This window comes from Helianthus annuus, chromosome 2, assembly GCF_002127325.2.
Source record: "Helianthus annuus cultivar XRQ/B chromosome 2, HanXRQr2.0-SUNRISE, whole genome shotgun sequence".
Lineage (NCBI taxonomy): Eukaryota > Viridiplantae > Streptophyta > Magnoliopsida > Asterales > Asteraceae > Helianthus > Helianthus annuus.
The window spans coordinates 164,310,999-164,330,110 of record NC_035434.2 but is presented as its reverse complement, the minus strand read 5'-3'; the positions used below and the strand labels follow the sequence as shown (position 1 = coordinate 164,330,110).

The 19,112-nt window shown below is 36.5% G+C and overlaps 2 long non-coding RNA genes across 2 annotated transcripts; both read left to right on the top strand.

The window, feature by feature from the left end:
- The first annotated feature begins 218 nt into the window (after window positions 1-218).
- Window positions 219-1,963, top strand: LOC110926817. Its single transcript, XR_002585404.2, has 4 exons — window positions 219-703; window positions 816-943; window positions 1,468-1,544; window positions 1,928-1,963. It is a non-coding gene; the product is annotated as an uncharacterized LOC110926817 (long non-coding RNA).
- A 2,846-nt stretch (window positions 1,964-4,809) lies between these two features.
- LOC110926814 lies at window positions 4,810-6,675 on the top strand. Its single transcript, XR_002585403.2, has 4 exons — window positions 4,810-5,294; window positions 5,407-5,534; window positions 6,059-6,135; window positions 6,519-6,675. It is a non-coding gene; the product is annotated as an uncharacterized LOC110926814 (long non-coding RNA).
- Window positions 6,676-19,112: the final 12,437 nt, after the last annotated feature.

Sequence of the window (19,112 nt, the reverse complement as noted above, 5' to 3'; positions counted from 1 at the left end):
CGAGCGACGCAAACTTACGCGCTTTTACGCAACCGACGCTCAAACGCGACAACAATGACTACCTACACTATTTTAAATATTTTTGAATCTAAAAGGTTAATTTACGACGTTATAGAGAGTTCGGGTTTTGGAAACAGATTCGTAGGAGCTGGCGGACCACTTAAAATACGGGATTGGGCTTGTGAGCCCCGAGCCCAAGCCTATTAAGTTAAACCTAGTACTTAAACAAGTTAAACCCTAAAAGTTTCTCATTGTTTTTTTGTGACCAGCCGCTTTTCATCATCTTCCCTCCCAAGATCTCAAAATCTTGTCTTCAACCTAAAACACCCACTGCCTCTCTCCCTCACTCTCTCGTTAACACACACACACATATAAGGATCCTGTCCCTCTCAACACCATTTTACCCTAAAACAACTACACATAAACAACACCCAAAATCCCATCGTTCTTCTTCTCGATGTCGGACCGGCGATACACCGGCCGGCTGCCGGCGCCGGTAATCCGACCAGCCACTCGACCCATCTCGACAACCACACACTCTCGACATCACCATTTCATGTTTCACGTAACCTGCGATTGACGGAACTTCACCGGAGAAACCCGCGGCGGTTCTTTCTTTCGTTCGAACTCGCGTCGGAAGACTAACCGGAGTTCACCGGGGCTGCCTGAGGTTCGCGACGGTATCACGTCATCCCTTGTTTCGGTATACTTTTTGTTCACTTTGTTTTAACCTTCTGTCAACATAGCTTCCCTTGTTCCTTTCGTTTGTTAGACCTCCTGTGACAACCTTTTTGGTATAAAAAAATGTATAACAGACGAAGAAACGCCACCGGAGGAAAACCGACTTGCCGGGAATTGATTTTGATATGAGTCGCCGCATCCGCGAGTCGGAACGAGGAAGCTCTTGTCGGAAACATCACCCGGGAACTCGTGATTCGTTCCGGTATACCCCGTCTCACCGTTTCGCTCTACGCTTTTACTATTCATTTTCTTTTATGTAGTTACAGTGAACCATGAAGGTTTTATCATAAACGAACAAAACGAAACAGAAATCATGGACGTTCAACCTGGGTTTCTTTTTTTTTTTGTTTTGTTTGTTCATGTCCATGCTTCCGTTGTTGGTTTAATAAAAGCAAGAATATGATGGCTGATGTTAATGGTTCAAATGAAACAAAGATACACATCTTTTTTTTTTTAAATAAAAACAATCCTATTCATGTACTATCACCAACAACTATTTCCTTTTGATTTGAATGTATGTGTGTGCGTGAAGTTTAAAAGTTAAACAATTTAAACAATTATTCAATACTAAAAAAAATTGATTTGTAAATATGTAAATATTAAAATCGATTGTAAATATTTAAATGTTAAAACCGATTTGTAAATATTTAAATATTATTGTTAAAATGATATTATTTAACCTATAAATATTAACTAAGATTGTTACGTGATACTCTAATTATCTAGGTTAATCGCCCTCGTTCGTCCTCTTGGATTTTTTTTTACTCATGCGTTATTCTACAAGAAATCGCAACGCAATCACTGTGAGCATACTCGACCCTTTTTACGCTTTAACGCATTTTTGGGTGCAACATGTATCAACTAACAAAATCCACTTTATACCATCAAACATATTCGACCACTCAATCCATCGAGCGTGTTATTTGTTATGCTTAGGTTGTTTATGCATGCTAGTTCCAACTTGTATATCCACGCTAATTGTATGGTTAGGTTGTTTATGCTTGTTAGTTTCAACTTGTGTGTCCATACTATTTGTTATGCTTAGGTTGTTCATGTATGTTATATTCAACTTGAATATAAATTGCCACGTTGGATTGAGATATACTTTTATACTATTACTTATATTCAAACTTGTATGCTCGCCAGTACTTTTTGAATTGATCTATGCTTTTAATACATGTTGCAGGAATATCAATGATGCATGGAATCTAGTAGGATTGCCTAGAAACGCATTTAAACGTTAAATACTTGTTGTATTGTATTTTATTTCATACATGTTGTAATTAGTTCCAAAACCATTGTATTAAACTGTTATGAAATGAAATTAAATTATATTTCTTTTATACGTGTTGTGGTTCGAAATTTGTATTATCTGATTTAAGCAACGAAAAGGGTAATTATTAAATACTTGTCACAAATAGTCTTATGAAGCCTCTTGCAATCTCGTCTTTTCGTCTCATCCCGATGTTTCCGCCATCGGTTGGGGTGTGACAGATTGGTATCAGAGCCATAACTATAGAGAATTAGGTAGAATTGCCATGTTCGACCTAGTCTATAGTCTAAGTACCCAAAACTTGACCATTCCTTATTCTTGCTTAATATATGAATCTTCCTATTTGCTTCTACCTCTTCTTTTGTCTAAATATACAATGTGTCTTTTCAAAACATTTCACACAAATGCATACTTGAAGATACTCATATTCCACAATCAAAACGACTCACTGGAATGTGGGTGATTCCCGCCTTTGGTGACGAATTTCAACACATTACATGTTATTTTGCACGAAATTTCACCATCAAGTCAGGAGTGATATCCGTATCTTGAGGGGAATTTTCATTTCATACTCTAGTGGTTCCTTATTGACGAGTCGAGATTTTATCTTATTTCGTTCAATAAACCACATTTTGGGGACGAAATTGTTAAGCTAGGATTGATATCCCCACCTTGGTGACTGGTTCCGCTCTACGATTTTCAATCTCGCCAAAGTTTCGTATTTTCAATCAAATTAGGGACATGTACTAACTGGAAGGGTAAAATACCGTTAATCGCCTGGCGACGAGGGTATTATACCTATTAGGCCAAAGCATGTCTCCTTAATTCGAAAGGACTTGCGGTTCGCTTTGGAACAGTCGAAGCTTCTAAACCCGAAGCACTCCAATACTTATCAAGCCTCTCTTTTATATTAACTTAACTTTTATGCGATTTAATACTTGTTACCTAATCATCGTTTTACACAATGAATTAATACACGCATACTGATACGTTAAACTTGATTCGGGATTACTGGACATTCTTCATGTTATGAACTGGTCATTAGCTTCGAAAGAAGCCACACCTTGACATATGTAGTGCTTGTGAAGCGCTATAGGAGTAGCGCACCGCCACATGGATTTGTGGTAATGTCAAGACATTCATTTATACATTACGGATCTTTTCATAGCAACGAAATGATGACATGTGCTATGATTAGATGAAACTTTATACATTACGGATCTTTTCAAAGCAACGAAATGATGACATGTGCTATGATTAGATGACACTTTATACATTACGGATCTTTTCATAGCAACGAAATGATGACATGTGCTATGATTAGATGACGCTTTATACATTACGGGTCTTTTCATAGCAACGAAATGATGACATGTGCTATGATTAGATGACGCTTTATACATTACGGATCTTTTCATAGCAACGAAATGATGACATGTGCTATGATTAGATGACGCTTTATACATTACGGATCTTTTCATAGCAACGAAATGATGACATGTGCTATGATTAGATGACACTTTATACATTACGAATCTTTTCATAGCAAAGAAATGATGACATGTGCTATGATTAGATGACGCTTGCGTTAAACGTTGGGTTGACATTTGTCATTAACTTCGGATGAAGCCTCACCTTAACATATATAGCGCTTGTGTAGCGCTATAGGAGTAACGCCCGCCGCATGCACTTGCGGTCATGTTAAGACATTCATACATACTTGCGGACACGATGGTTTGACCAGTGAGATCACATGCCAGTAATGCGTTAATCTAGTTAACTAAATATCTCGTGTGGACTATTCAAAGACTTTAATCATACTCATACTTATAACCTCTCTCATACTTAAATACCAATCATGCTTACATACGACATTCCTATACGTACTCGTTCTTATTTTCAAAATTTACGTATACCCTAATTCATACGCAACTAGTACAAGCTATGTAGATCATGCGACGATCTGTATAATCGCGGGTGCACACGGGATTATAGTGATATGCGCATGAGAATCACGGAGTGTACTACTGTGTATGACAAGACACGGAACGTAACATGACACCGAATACGCGACCGACGTAACATGGTTAAAGCATGGAGGATACGCCACTGGTACTTCCTATATATAAGTGTTTTCACTATGTTACCAAGTTTTCGTAAAAGTGCCATGAGAAATTCAGTGTTTTGTAGACCTTTTGGACCTGATTCAAACTTTAAACAACTCACAAACGCATTATATCTGATTATCCCTGACGAGACCTCATTCTTAACACATCGCTTTCGTCTATCCAATACTTATGCTATTCTTATACTCGCAATTGTGTATTCAAAATCAATCGTTCACTTTTATACTCCTATTATTCTCCTTTATTCCTTCATACGAACCCCGTTCGCGATCAAGTCCGTTAGAATGTTTGAACCCTTTCAAGTCTTCCTTCTGAATAAATTTCGGGACGAAATTTCTTAAAGGAGGGGAGACTGTAACGCCTCGCATTTTTCGTATTTCTGCACTTTTAGAAAACTTGAATTCGTTTTCTATTCTTTTGGAATCATAGTCGAAAAACGGACTAAAAAGGGCGAGCGACGCAAACTTACGCGCTTTTACGCAACCGACGCTCAAACGCGACAACAATGACTACCTACACTATTTTAAATATTTTTGAATCTAAAAGGTTAATTTACGACGTTATAGAGAGTTCGGGTTTTGGAAACAGATTCGTAGGAGCTGGCGGACCACTTAAAATACGGGATTGGGCTTGTGAGCCCCGAGCCCAAGCCTATTAAGTTAAACCTAGTACTTAAACAAGTTAAACCCTAAAAGTTTCTCATTGTTTTTTTGTGACCAGCCGCTTTTCATCATCTTCCCTCCCAAGATCTCAAAATCTTGTCTTCAACCTAAAACACCCACTGCCTCTCTCCCTCACTCTCTCGTTAACACACACACACATATAAGGATCCTGTCCCTCTCAACACCATTTTACCCTAAAACAACTACACATAAACAACACCCAAAATCCCATCGTTCTTCTTCTCGATGTCGGACCGGCGATACACCGGCCGGCTGCCGGCGCCGGTAATCCGACCAGCCACTCGACCCATCTCGACAACCACACACTCTCGACATCACCATTTCATGTTTCACGTAACCTGCGATTGACGGAACTTCACCGGAGAAACCCGCGGCGGTTCTTTCTTTCGTTCGAACTCGCGTCGGAAGACTAACCGGAGTTCACCGGGGCTGCCTGAGGTTCGCGACGGTATCACGTCATCCCTTGTTTCGGTATACTTTTTGTTCACTTTGTTTTAACCTTCTGTCAACATAGCTTCCCTTGTTCCTTTCGTTTGTTAGACCTCCTGTGACAACCTTTTTGGTATAAAAAAATGTATAACAGACGAAGAAACGCCACCGGAGGAAAACCGACTTGCCGGGAATTGATTTTGATATGAGTCGCCGCATCCGCGAGTCGGAACGAGGAAGCTCTTGTCGGAAACATCACCCGGGAACTCGTGATTCGTTCCGGTATACCCCGTCTCACCGTTTCGCTCTACGCTTTTACTATTCATTTTCTTTTATGTAGTTACAGTGAACCATGAAGGTTTTATCATAAACGAACAAAACGAAACAGAAATCATGGACGTTCAACCTGGGTTTCTTTTTTTTTTTGTTTTGTTTGTTCATGTCCATGCTTCCGTTGTTGGTTTAATAAAAGCAAGAATATGATGGCTGATGTTAATGGTTCAAATGAAACAAAGATACACATCTTTTTTTTTTTAAATAAAAACAATCCTATTCATGTACTATCACCAACAACTATTTCCTTTTGATTTGAATGTATGTGTGTGCGTGAAGTTTAAAAGTTAAACAATTTAAACAATTATTCAATACTAAAAAAAATTGATTTGTAAATATGTAAATATTAAAATCGATTGTAAATATTTAAATGTTAAAACCGATTTGTAAATATTTAAATATTATTGTTAAAATGATATTATTTAACCTATAAATATTAACTAAGATTGTTACGTGATACTCTAATTATCTAGGTTAATCGCCCTCGTTCGTCCTCTTGGATTTTTTTTTACTCATGCGTTATTCTACAAGAAATCGCAACGCAATCACTGTGAGCATACTCGACCCTTTTTACGCTTTAACGCATTTTTGGGTGCAACATGTATCAACTAACAAAATCCACTTTATACCATCAAACATATTCGACCACTCAATCCATCGAGCGTGTTATTTGTTATGCTTAGGTTGTTTATGCATGCTAGTTCCAACTTGTATATCCACGCTAATTGTATGGTTAGGTTGTTTATGCTTGTTAGTTTCAACTTGTGTGTCCATACTATTTGTTATGCTTAGGTTGTTCATGTATGTTATATTCAACTTGAATATAAATTGCCACGTTGGATTGAGATATACTTTTATACTATTACTTATATTCAAACTTGTATGCTCGCCAGTACTTTTTGTATTGATCTATGCTTTTAATACATGTTACAGGAATATCAATGATGCATGGAATCTAGTAGGATTGCCCAGAAACGCATTTAAACGTTAAATACTTGTTGTATTGTATTTTATTTCATACATGTTGTAATTAGTTCCAAAACCATTGTATTAAACTGTTATGAAATGAAATGAAATTATATTTCTTTTATATGTGTTGTGGTTCGAAATTTGTATTATCTGATTTAAGCAACGAAAAGGGTAATTATTAAATACTTGTCACAAATAGTCTTATGAAGCCTCTTGCAATCTCGTCTTTTCGTCTCATCCCGATGTTTCCGCCATCGGTTGGGGTGTGACAAGTATAATGTAATGAATACTGGTATGTCATAAGAATGACGGTTAGCAGGCAATAGCACTTAATTGCTATTTATTCTTGCTTATTGATATTATTTGGTCTAGAATAAGATATGTTATGGGAATACAAATTTCCTTGATTCTGGATAAAAGTCCTAATAAAAGAGACACTTTTAAAATCTTGAAAAGATACTATTTACGGGAAATAGAAAATTTTCTCCGGCAAAACTGGGTATAGAGTAGCAGACTCTCCAGCTTGTCCGGATATACTGAGGTTACCTCTCCGGCGCGAACCGGGTAAGATGGGGTATATATAAAATGTCAAACAAGTGACAAGATTTCCCTAAATAAGTATCATGGCCTGATATCAGACTTGTTTTTTTTTGAAATAAGAATCTGTTAAATACATTAACCTTATAAAGGGTATGTATATTACAGCATGTGAAATATATGATTATATAGATATGTATATCTATAAGAAATTTCAAAAGCCATAACAATTGATAATTAGGGATAAAGCACAAGTATATGTGTCAATAATAAATTTAGATTCCTTTATCAAGAATCTCTTACCTATATCGATATTAAACATTATTTTTTTGATCATCTACCTCGTAACTCGAGCAACAATAATAAATGGAAACCCATTAAGTTGGGACACCATCAAAAAATATAAGAATTACCAAAACGTTACCATAAATTATTAACGCCACAATTATGAACTCAAATAAGAAGCATGTAAAATTTTGGTGCACAAGAAAAACACATGAAACTTAAAATTTTACGTCCACAAAGGTCGAAGTTTATCACACACAACTTCCAAGGCAAGACCTTTGAAAAATATAAATTAGGCACGATGACACCAATATTAATTCCGTCGGTAAAAGTACTACTAATCAAAAAGTGGTATTTTGCCACATGATCTTACAAACAATCAAAATCTCGCTGAGGTACGTTGGAACAACATTTCACAAACATCGGTACATAGTTTAACCTGAGTCATAATTATTAATACTACAAAAGAAGTCATATAGTTTTGCACATTCCCTATTTCATTTCATTTCATTCGACATTCCTTGGTACTGTCACTTAACAACGGTTATCACATGAGATTTCAGAATAAAGTTCTTATATTTCTTTCGTTGCAATTCTGACTTCTGCCTATACAGAATTGACTTTCGTGTCTTTACTTCCTCTAATAGTCATCATACCATGAGGATTTCTTTCATAATAGCAAATATTGATCTATTTCATTTCTTAGTAAATCCACACTTTACACATGCACTATTTGTTGCGCATGTGGTTCGTTTGATTTATGAAAACCATAGGAGGGCAACATTCCAATTTGTTGTTTTATCAAAAGTTCAAATATCATTTCACTATACTTGATCTTTACATTGTAAACCGCGTTTTTACAAAGCAATGACTCTCTAATATCGAAGCAATGAGTTTCTCGAAAAACTCGAGTTTCTTTTGAAAGGTATACATGGTTTTGTTGTGATTATGTCGAAATTTCTTATTCAAACTCGGTTTATTCAAAATCAGTTAACTTGCTCGCAATACATATTCCATTCAAAGTCCCATATGATGAATTGCAACCATCATATTCAAAATAATCCCAACAAGCACTTCAATTTTCTTGAACTATAACATGCTTGTTGGTCTTCAACTTCATTGAATCATTTTCTTTAAATCACGATCACCTTGTGGTGACGTTTTCACAAAATCAGAAGCTTGCGCTAATCTCGGATTAATTATTTAGTTATTTATTTATTTTGAATCCGCTTTGTTCTATACAAACAATCTTAAACACAATTATGTGCTAAGATAAGGATACCCCATTTCATGTCCTATTTCCGTGTATCTCTTAAATAGTTCTTACAGCATCAATCGAGCCTTTTGTGATATTTATTATCATCATTGATCGAAAAACATTATATAAATTTAAAATATAAATTTTATTTATTTTATATGGAAACTTACATAAGTAATTACCTAATTTATAATATAGTATTACTATATTTAAAATTCTTGTTAAAACCATTGAGGTGCAGAATTTATATTTTACATATAAAATTATGTTTAAGGTATACTCTCATTTAGTTATTTATTATTGGTAATTCATATTAATTTTATTATTAGTAATAATATTAATAGTGATAATGTTAGTATTATTTTAAAATACTAGGGTTATTGTCAAAGACAGGTATTGGATAGCCTAGCCTTAGTTAGGCATGGACTGATCACCCATGCTTAAACAAGGCAGCAGTAACCAATATCCAACCATGATAATAACTATTTACTATATATAAATTAAGTCATCATACTTAGTTAGTAAATTTCAATTACATATTTTTATATTATATATAGAAATATATATACTTCGTACTGTAAAGAGAAAATATATTTTCATAAAAATAATTAAAGGGACGAACAAAATTATCTAAATAATTGTCTAAGCATTCATGAACAAAACATATTATAAATAAATGATCATCTTAATTAATATTTCACAACTATTAAATACTTATAGAAATATTCCTTTATAATATGTACATATTAAAATATCAAATGTCTTTTACGCAGGCCAATATTTAAGTATGCTCGATATTAAAATAAACATTTATTATTCTACTTTCATGATACCCTAATCTTATAGTAAACATACTTGATTTTAAAAATAATAATCATGAGTTCTACGATATTGGGTAAACCTATTTATAAAACATATATTATTATTATTACGGGTTTTGATATTTTAAACCTATCTATATTTATTATTCTACTTTATGATAACATAAAAGGAAAAGGTATTTAGTAAACCAAAATATCACCTATCTTTAAATCAAACATTTTGATTAAAATCATCTGAATACAATGATGTATTAAGACAAAAATACTCTAACTTCATTGTCTTTTCATGTATTCTTACAAATCACCCATCGCAACACATTGATTTTCTCATATCATAATTCAATATTTGCCGAATCATTTTCATGGTTTCATTTCATTTTTAACTGGTCAATCTTAAGTCTTCCTTAGGTACCAATCAAGGTAAGTTTTCTTCTGACAAAGAATTTTACTAATTCCAAAAAGTTCTTCACATTCATTTTAAGAATCTATAGATCATATATCTTTTGACTTAAACCCAATCACCCTGAAAAAAAAAAAAAACTATACCATTTCATCTCATTCGTTTGAACATTTCATCTTTTAAAATATCTAGATTCGCTTCCTTGAAACTCACAATTTCGAAAACGGTGAATTTATTCGGTCATCATTATTGAATTCTTTCAATCATTACAAACACTTTGTAGCATCCGAATAGAGCTGTAACCTGTGTTAAACCCTATTCATGAGTCATTCGTTTGATTTGTCATATTCTTGGTACAATTATATACTCAGATTACAATACACTAAATCCTGTTGTCCAGTACCATTTAAGTAAACGATATTGATTTTTCGGATAATCATTAACAAATCATTTTCCATACTTCCATTCACAAATAAATATCTATCCATTCAGAATCTCCCTCAATTAAGTTCATTTCGAATATTAAATCCAATTGTTTCTATAAATCATTTTTAATTTTAAATTTTCATACCCCTCAAAATATCATTTGATTCCATTCCACGCTACATTATTCCTCTTAATTAAAAGAAGAAACATAACCCCAAGAAAATATCATAGTTCAAATCTCGAGGACGAGATTTTTATTAAGGTGGGGAGAATGTAACAACTCTCACCAAAACTATTATTTCTTATTATATTTTGTCCAATAGGAAACCCTAATTGAGACCCCCCAAGTGATACTGCATGACCCCTAAAATTTTCAGAACAATCGAAATCAGGATCAGGGCCCCTAAAACTCAGGGGGGGTATTTCCTAGTTAGTATTATCCAAACTGTTTTCGATAGAAATTGAATTTTAACGAACCGTCGACTCACCCAAGCTACTGGGACGCGTGGCTACCTCATATTAAAAGTGACCTCTCGCGCCACGCGCCAGGACCAGGTTTCCTGTCGTGACACGCGAGCGCGCCGTTTTTCCAGTATAAATAGAGGAGTTTGGCACTTGATTTCCTACGTTGGTTCGACGAGCAAATTCGATTCAGGCAACGAGATATCGTCGAAATACTACAAAAACCCACCTAATCTCGAAATTCTGCCACAATAACAGGGTAATAACTCGATCGCTATTACGATTCATTTCCGGGATCAATATGTCCAAAGAATGTCTAAGTGCCACCCACATTGGGTTATGCTTTGTCGTTTGTCGATAATTCGATAAATGAGTTGAAGCATTATACTTTGTCGTTTGTCGATAATTCGATAAATGAGTTGAAGTATTATACTTTGTCGTTTGTCGTTAATACGATAAATGAGTTGAAGTATTGCACTTGGTCATTCATTGGGAGAAGTTGATCTCGTAAATTATCGTAACTGCTGTATTGATCATTAACCCGGTTTTGTGTGCATCATTTCCTAAATTAGGATTATTAGTCTCAATACACTTACAATCAAAGTAGATGCTAATTCTCAGAAGAATCTGAACCATAAAGCTTGTTAATTCAAATACTGCATGCTTATATTGTGAGTCATTCTCTTTTTATCAATTGTTTTACAATACTCCAAATTATTTTCAAAGTGTTATAATTACAGGGACTAAGTCGTGGATATCTTGATTTATTGGTTAGTGGGGTATTGTGCACATTACTATTTCTCCCAGTTAGGTTCATTGACCTACTAGGGAGAAACGTCACTATTAGAGTTCATTAACCTAATAGTGGTATGACCATCGTCACCATTGTGACTTGTCACCATTGTGGCAGAAAGCCGGATAAAGATAAGATGTGAACCACTGTAATCACTCTTATGCTGTAATTTATAACTATGGGTCATTTCCTAAAAACTGAATGAACTCACTCAGTATTTCCCGCTGACAAAATCTTTTTAAAACGCGTTTCAGGTAATTACAATAGATTGGAGTAAGGATTGGATCCGACACTAAAAGACTTCAAGAAGTGGCTTATTTTCAAATTAAGAAACATTATTTTTATTAAAAGCTACCTTTGTAAAACATGGAATTTATTCCATCTTTTGAAATAAAATCCGGTGTTTCTAAACTCTTATATTTTTCCTAACTCACGGTCCTGATGAAATTTCCGCTGCAATGTTTTTCAAAATAATCACCGGTACCACTGGACTGCTCACGGCACCGATTCCGGCCAGGATGGGGTCGGGGGTCGTGACAATTAATACTATAATCCGGCTATTTAGGACTGTATCCTTGCTGACTCAGACTACTTAGTCGAGGGTAACGTCACCTCCAAAAGAGGGGCCTACCATAATTTGCATTAGTAACTTAATTCATTATCTTTCAATAATCCGACCCTTTAGGATTGTATCCTTGCTGACTCAAACTACTGGGTTGAGGGTAACGTCGCCTTCAAAAGAGGGGCCTACTACAATAACTAAGATAATCTCTTAAACAAGTGCAAAAGTGCGAAAATAATCAAAGGTTATACTAATACACGAGTCAGATCCAAGTGATTCATCTTGTCTATCTGTTTTTATTTTTATTTTATTTTTCAGCATTTAGTTAGTTTTATTTTCTTAGTTTAAAAATCTTTTTTCTAACATTTTGATTTGATTAGACGTTGAGGATAAACCGGTACTAAAAGCTCTTGTGTCCTTGGACGACCTCGGTATCTTACCAACACTATACTACGTCCACGATGGGTGCACTTGCCCATATGTGTGTTTAGTGTTAGTAAATATCGTGTTTTATAAATTTAAAACTTAGCTAAAAAGTGTAAAAAGGGCTTAAAATATATATCTAAAACATATATACACTAACACGCATCAATCAGCTACAAGGTGCTACATGTTTCTCGAAGATCGACCTACGCTTAGGCTATCACCAGCTACGCATTCAAGAGGAGGATATACCCAAAACCGCTTTCCGCACTCGTTACGGCCACTATGAGTTCGTTGTTATGCCTTTTGGTTTAACCAACGCACTCGCGGTTTTTATGGATCTGATGAATCGGGTGTGTAAACCATTTCTAGACCGCTTCGTTATCGTGTTCATCGATGATATCCTGATCTATTCCAAGTCGAAAGCCGAACATGCGCAACATCTACGTTTGGTTCTCGAATTACTCCGGGGGAATCGACTCTATGCCAAGTTCTCCAAATGTGAATTCTGGCTAGAGGAGGTTCAATTCCTCGGTCACATTGTCAATAGTCAAGGTATTCATGTCGACCCCGCGAAGATTGAAGCAGTTAAGAATTGGATTACGCCGAAGAACTCGTCTGAAGTCCGTTCTTTTCTCGGATTAGCGGGCTATTATCGACGATTTATCCAAGGATTCTCTAAAATCGTTGTGCCACTTACCGCCCTCACGCATAAAGACAGATCCTTTGTTTGGGGAACCAAACTGGAATCTGCTTTCCAAACCCTCAAGTATATGCTTTGCAATGCTCCTTTCCTCGCTTTACCCGACGGAAACGACGACGTTATAGTCTATTGCGATGCCTCGAACCTTGGACTTGGTTGTGTTCTTATGTAACGAGACAAGGTTATCGCCTACGCGTCTCATCAGCTCAAGATCCACGAGAAGAACTATACAACCCATGACCTCGAGCTAGGCGCAGTTGTTTTTGCGTTAAAAATTTGGCGACACTACCTGTATGGTACCAAGTGTACGATCTTCACCGATCATAGGAGCCTACAACATATCTTTGACCAGAAGGAACTTAATATGCGTCAATGCCGATGGGTAGAACTTCTCAATGATTACGACTGCGAGATTCGTTACCACCCAGGCAAAGCAAATGTTGTTGCTGACGCTCTCAGCAAGCGGAGTTATCTGCATAGTATTCCTAATGTTCCAGCCCAACATCATCTCGAAACCCTTATTCGCGACGCCCAGCATGCTTGTTTTACCGAACGAACTTTGAAGAAGGAAAGGATACACCATGATCAAGCCCATCTTGTTAATAAGGGTCGAATGGGATATTCCACTATTTGGACCGAATTTGGATCCCTAAGCGGAACGATTTGCGACAGATTCTGATGAACGAAGCCCACAAATCCCGGTATTCTATTCATCCGGGTGCTGACAAAATGTACCAGGACCTTCGCTACAAGTACTGGTGGCCGGGCAAGAAGAGGGATATCGCTCTCTACGTTGGAAAGTGCTTGACTTGCTCGAAAGTCAAGGCAGAACACCAAAGACCCTCTGGCTTGCTTGAACAACCCCTGGTCCCTATGTGGAAGTGGGAAAGCATAGCTATGGACTTCATAACCAAACTCCCACGAACAACCACAGGTCACGATAGCATTTGGGTTATCGTCGACCGTTTGACCAAATCCGCTCACTTCCTACCAATACGAGAAGACTACAAGGTAGAACGATTAGCCCGAATCTACAACGATGAGATCATTTGTAATTATGGGACGCCTCGCAACATCATCTCTGACCGGGATGCTCAGTTTACCTCGCGATTGTGGGAAACGTTTCAAGCAGCTCTCGGTACTACGCTTAATCTGAGTACCGCATTCCATCCTCAAACCGACGGTCAGACGGAAAGAAAGATTCGTACCCTTGAAGACATGCTCCGTTCGTGTGTCATAGATTTCTGTGGTAATTGGGACACTTACCTGCCGTTAGTCGAATTCTCGTATAATAACAGTTATCATTCCAGCATTCAAATGGCACCATTTGAGGCTTTATATGGAAGAAGATGTCGATCGCCTATTGTATGGCACGAGATCGGTCACTCGCAACTAACCGGTCCTGAGCTACTACAAAAAACGACTGACAAAATCCTCCAGATACGAGACAATCTGCTGAAAGCTCAGAGTCATCAGAAAAGTTACGCCGATAGACGACGCAAGCCCCTTGAATTTAACGTTGGCGACTACGTACTCCTCAAGGTATCACCTTGGAAGGGTGTAGTCAGATTCGGTAAGAAAGGGAAGCTGGCGCCTCGATATGTTGGACCTTTAAAGATTCTGGAAAGGATCGGAAAAGTCGCCTACAGACTCGAACTACCGGAGGAACTGAGTAACGTCCACCCCACTTTCCATGTTTCGAACCTCCGAAAGTGCCTAGCTGAACATGATTTAATTGTATCTCTTGATGACCTCCAAATAAACGAAACACTACACTTCGTGGATAAGCCTGTCGAAATCATGGACCGCCAAACCAAGCAGCTTAGACGCTCGCGCATTCATATTGTGAAGATCCGATGGGAAGGCAAACGAGGTGCAGAGTTCACTTGGGAACTCGAAAGCGACATGAAGGCGAAGTACCCGCAGTTGTTTGATACGGCTTCAGCCTAATTTCGGGACGCAATTCCCATAAGTAGGGGAGGCTGTAACACCCCGTGTTTCGAAAGTCAAAGTCAAAGTCAAGATTGAAGTCAAAGGGAGACAAGATTGCTAATTGCGATCCGTCACTCCTTGCTCAATTCCTGTTTTGACTTCTTTGACTCGCAGTTAGTCTAGTTTATGCTTAACGTTAGTTGTATTATGTGGAGTATTTATTAATAATCAAGGTTTATTCGATAATTATCGCATGTCTTATCGCTTTATCGTTTATCGCAATCGCGCTCGCAACTCAAATTACGCGTTCTAGATATTGTTTTACGTGCGTGTTTGCCTTATGTGTTACCAACGCTTCAACCTCACTTTTCTTCGATTTTCTCGCGATTCCGGTAAGATCTCAACCTAAATCTTGTACATCATTGATCTACACTTGATTCTACACCTTCCAATCTTTTGAATCTTAACTTTTAACCATGAAATCACTAGATTTGAGGTGTTCTAGGATGACGTCATCATGGTGTTCTTTGGAACTTCATGTTTTGGCCTCAATCCACCGAGAACAACTTAGATCTAACCGATTTCCACATAAACAAACAAAGATCTTTCATAGATCTCCACACATTCACGGTGAAAAGGATTGAAAGATGATTTTTTCAACTTTCTTTCAACTCTTTTACATCCAATGCACTCAAAACCGATAGAATTGGGCTTGTTCTAACCATCTACTCTTGTTGTTGATGAGTTGGTTCAAGATCCGTATCCTATCCACGAGATTACCGATTCCGGGTTAACCAAGAACAACCGTCTTGAACCGGTGGACTGACTGAACCTGGGTGGTTCTTGTTCAATCGGGTCACTAGGGTTTAGGATGGGGTTCTGTTGGTTAGCACGATATCAACACATCTCGATAAAATGACAGACTATCAAAACAACCAAGTGTCAGATGAATGGAACGACCAGGACGGAATGCCGTCCGATCGGACTACCATCCGATCGGACTGTCATCCGAACGGGTGTCACTCGATCGATCTGCATCTTGGCCCCACACTTAACTTTTGTTTCAAAAATCTTGAAGGATGAACATTGAATGAATGGCTGATCGATCGGATTACCATTCGATCGGACTACCATCTGATCGGACTACCACTCAACCATGTACTGATCAGTCTTCAACACTTAAACAATTTTCAACATGTTCATTGCTGACGGATTGTCACCTGATCGAACTACTAACCGATCGAACGACAAACTGCGGTGAACTTGTTCCCACTAAAGTGTCCAACTAATCGGGTTACCGTCCGATCGAACGACCGTTCGATTGACCGACCTGAAAGGTAGGGATACTTCTGTGTGTTCTAAATGCTACAACAAAAACTTCAAATGTCAAGCCATCATACACAAACACATCTTTCCAAAAGGATGAAACAATCCACTCGAAGGCCATCCGATCGGATGACCATCCGAGCGGACTGTCACTCGCACGACAGTCTGTCCGATCGGACTACCATCCGATCGAACTACTGTCCGACCCACTAATACTTGCATCATTTTACGCGTCACTTATCGTTATGCTATCGTCCTAATCAGGCTAACCTTACTTTCTAGCGCTCCCTTCACTCCATTAATCGTTGTGAGTATACTCGATCCCTTTTTGCTTTACGCACTTTTGGGTGTTACATACGTTACTTATACGGAATCACATCGAACACACTACACAATACTTTAAACGCTAACCGTTATCGCATGTATACGTGACTTAATGAATGCTTGTTTGTTATGTTTACACATGGAATGTTGTCTACCTGCCTTAGCAACGATAGTACTATAGTTTGGACTCAATACCTGTTTACTAAGGGGTTGTTAAGGACAATTAGTTACATGGCTCATTCTGGTGAGTGTGTATCGCGAACTGCCTTGGGCAGTCAACCCGCAATCATTGGTATCGATAGTTTCATGTCGATAACTAACATGCCTCATTTCACTATGTGTACGTGCTGGTTACGCGTAATCAATTTCGAACTCTATCATATCTATTAAACTTGTATGCTCGCCTTTACACTATGTGTATTGACTTTTACTTTAACGTATGTGACAGGTGCTTAGGATGCTTATTTGCTTTCTTTGATGTGAAATCGAAGCTAGGAAAGACCTAGGTCAACAATAAACAATTGTCTATAATAAGAATCTGAGTTGTCAAAACAGAACAATTTGACTAGATCTTTTCTGTAATAATTGTATTATCATTTATAACATGGTATGGGACGTGTTGCTTTAAATATTTGGTAAATATAGTTGTTATGGAAACTTCTGGACAATCTGTTTCGCTCAGTGTCGCGCCCCGATGTTTCCGCCATCGGTTGGAGTGTGACAGTAATCGTAAAAAATACACATAATAAATGATAAAATTATCCTAAACATAAAAATCTGTAAATAAAAGGATTGTTTATTAGGAGTTCTGCGAGTTCTGTAAATATTTATGGTTCTGAAATGATCCTGGCCATATATATATAGAGAGAGAGAGTACGATTCATTTGAGAACCACCCTTATTGCGAGAACCGCGAGAACCAATGTGAACATAAAAAATACCAAAAAAAATCCAAAAAAACCCACAAAATTTTTTTTATATTTTTTTAATAAAAATCGCTATATTTTGTTACAAAAAAACCTTTTTTTTCGAGTAACAGTTATGGATGCACATGTGCATATGTATCATTTCTTGGACAAATTCCATAATATATTACTAGTAGTAGAAAAATGCACTTTCATTTATACTACCATATGTAATATACTACTTTTTACATTATCAATATTAGAAATGCACATGTGCATCTATATGTATCAACATGAAATAAGGCGTTTTGGTACAAAAAGTTTGTGATTTTAAATGATGAAGTAGGCCCATATACATGTGTTTTGGTTAGTTATATCTAGTGGTTGATGATTTGATTATATTTGTCACTTTATCATGTAATATGTTGTTTGGATGGTATAAAGGGTGTTGATGTACATATAATAAAGTGAAACATTGGTAATAATATTGTATTATGGATGGTAAAAAGCAATGGTATTGTATTTACGGATAGTAGGAGGTAATGGTACTGTAGCATGGATGGTATGATAGATGAAAGAGAATGTGTATTCAAAGTGGTGTACTAAAACACGTTATAACATGTTCATATATATAGATGCACATGTGCATTTCTAGTATTGTTAATGTTATAACAAGTTCATACATATAGATGCACATATGCATTTCTATTATTGTTAATGTAAAAAGTAGTGTATAAATGGTAGTGTAAATGAAAATGCAATTGTCTGATATTTGTAATGAATTATGGAATTTGTCATAGAAATGATACAAATGCACATGTGCATGGATAACTGTTACTCGAATTCTTTTTTTTTGAATTTTTTTTATTATTGACGAAATATAGCGATTTTTCAAAAAAAAATAGTAAAAAAAAAAATTTTGGGTGTTTTTTAGATTTTTTAGGTATTTTTTGGTTATGTTCACATTGGTTCTCGCAATAAAGGGTGGTTCCTAACGGACCATTCTCTTGTATATATAGAGGTCAGTTAATGTACATTACGGCTTAATGCACATCACAAACGATAGGTAATTACGCACGTACATTTCAAAATCACGCACGTTATAAACTAAAAAACCCAAATCACGCATGTTGGAAAACATTAATCACGCATGATGAAAACATTAATCACGCACGTTATACACATAATCACGCACGTTGTCGTACGTGATGTATGTTAAGCCGTAATGTATTTTACACTTTTCCTTATATATATATATATATATATATATATATATATATATATATATATATATATATATATATATATAGTGGAGGGTTCAAATGAGAAGAATTTTTTTGAAAGAAGAAAAAAGAAGAAGTTTAAACCAATAAGAATGTTTCATTTTACTTCATTTAATATT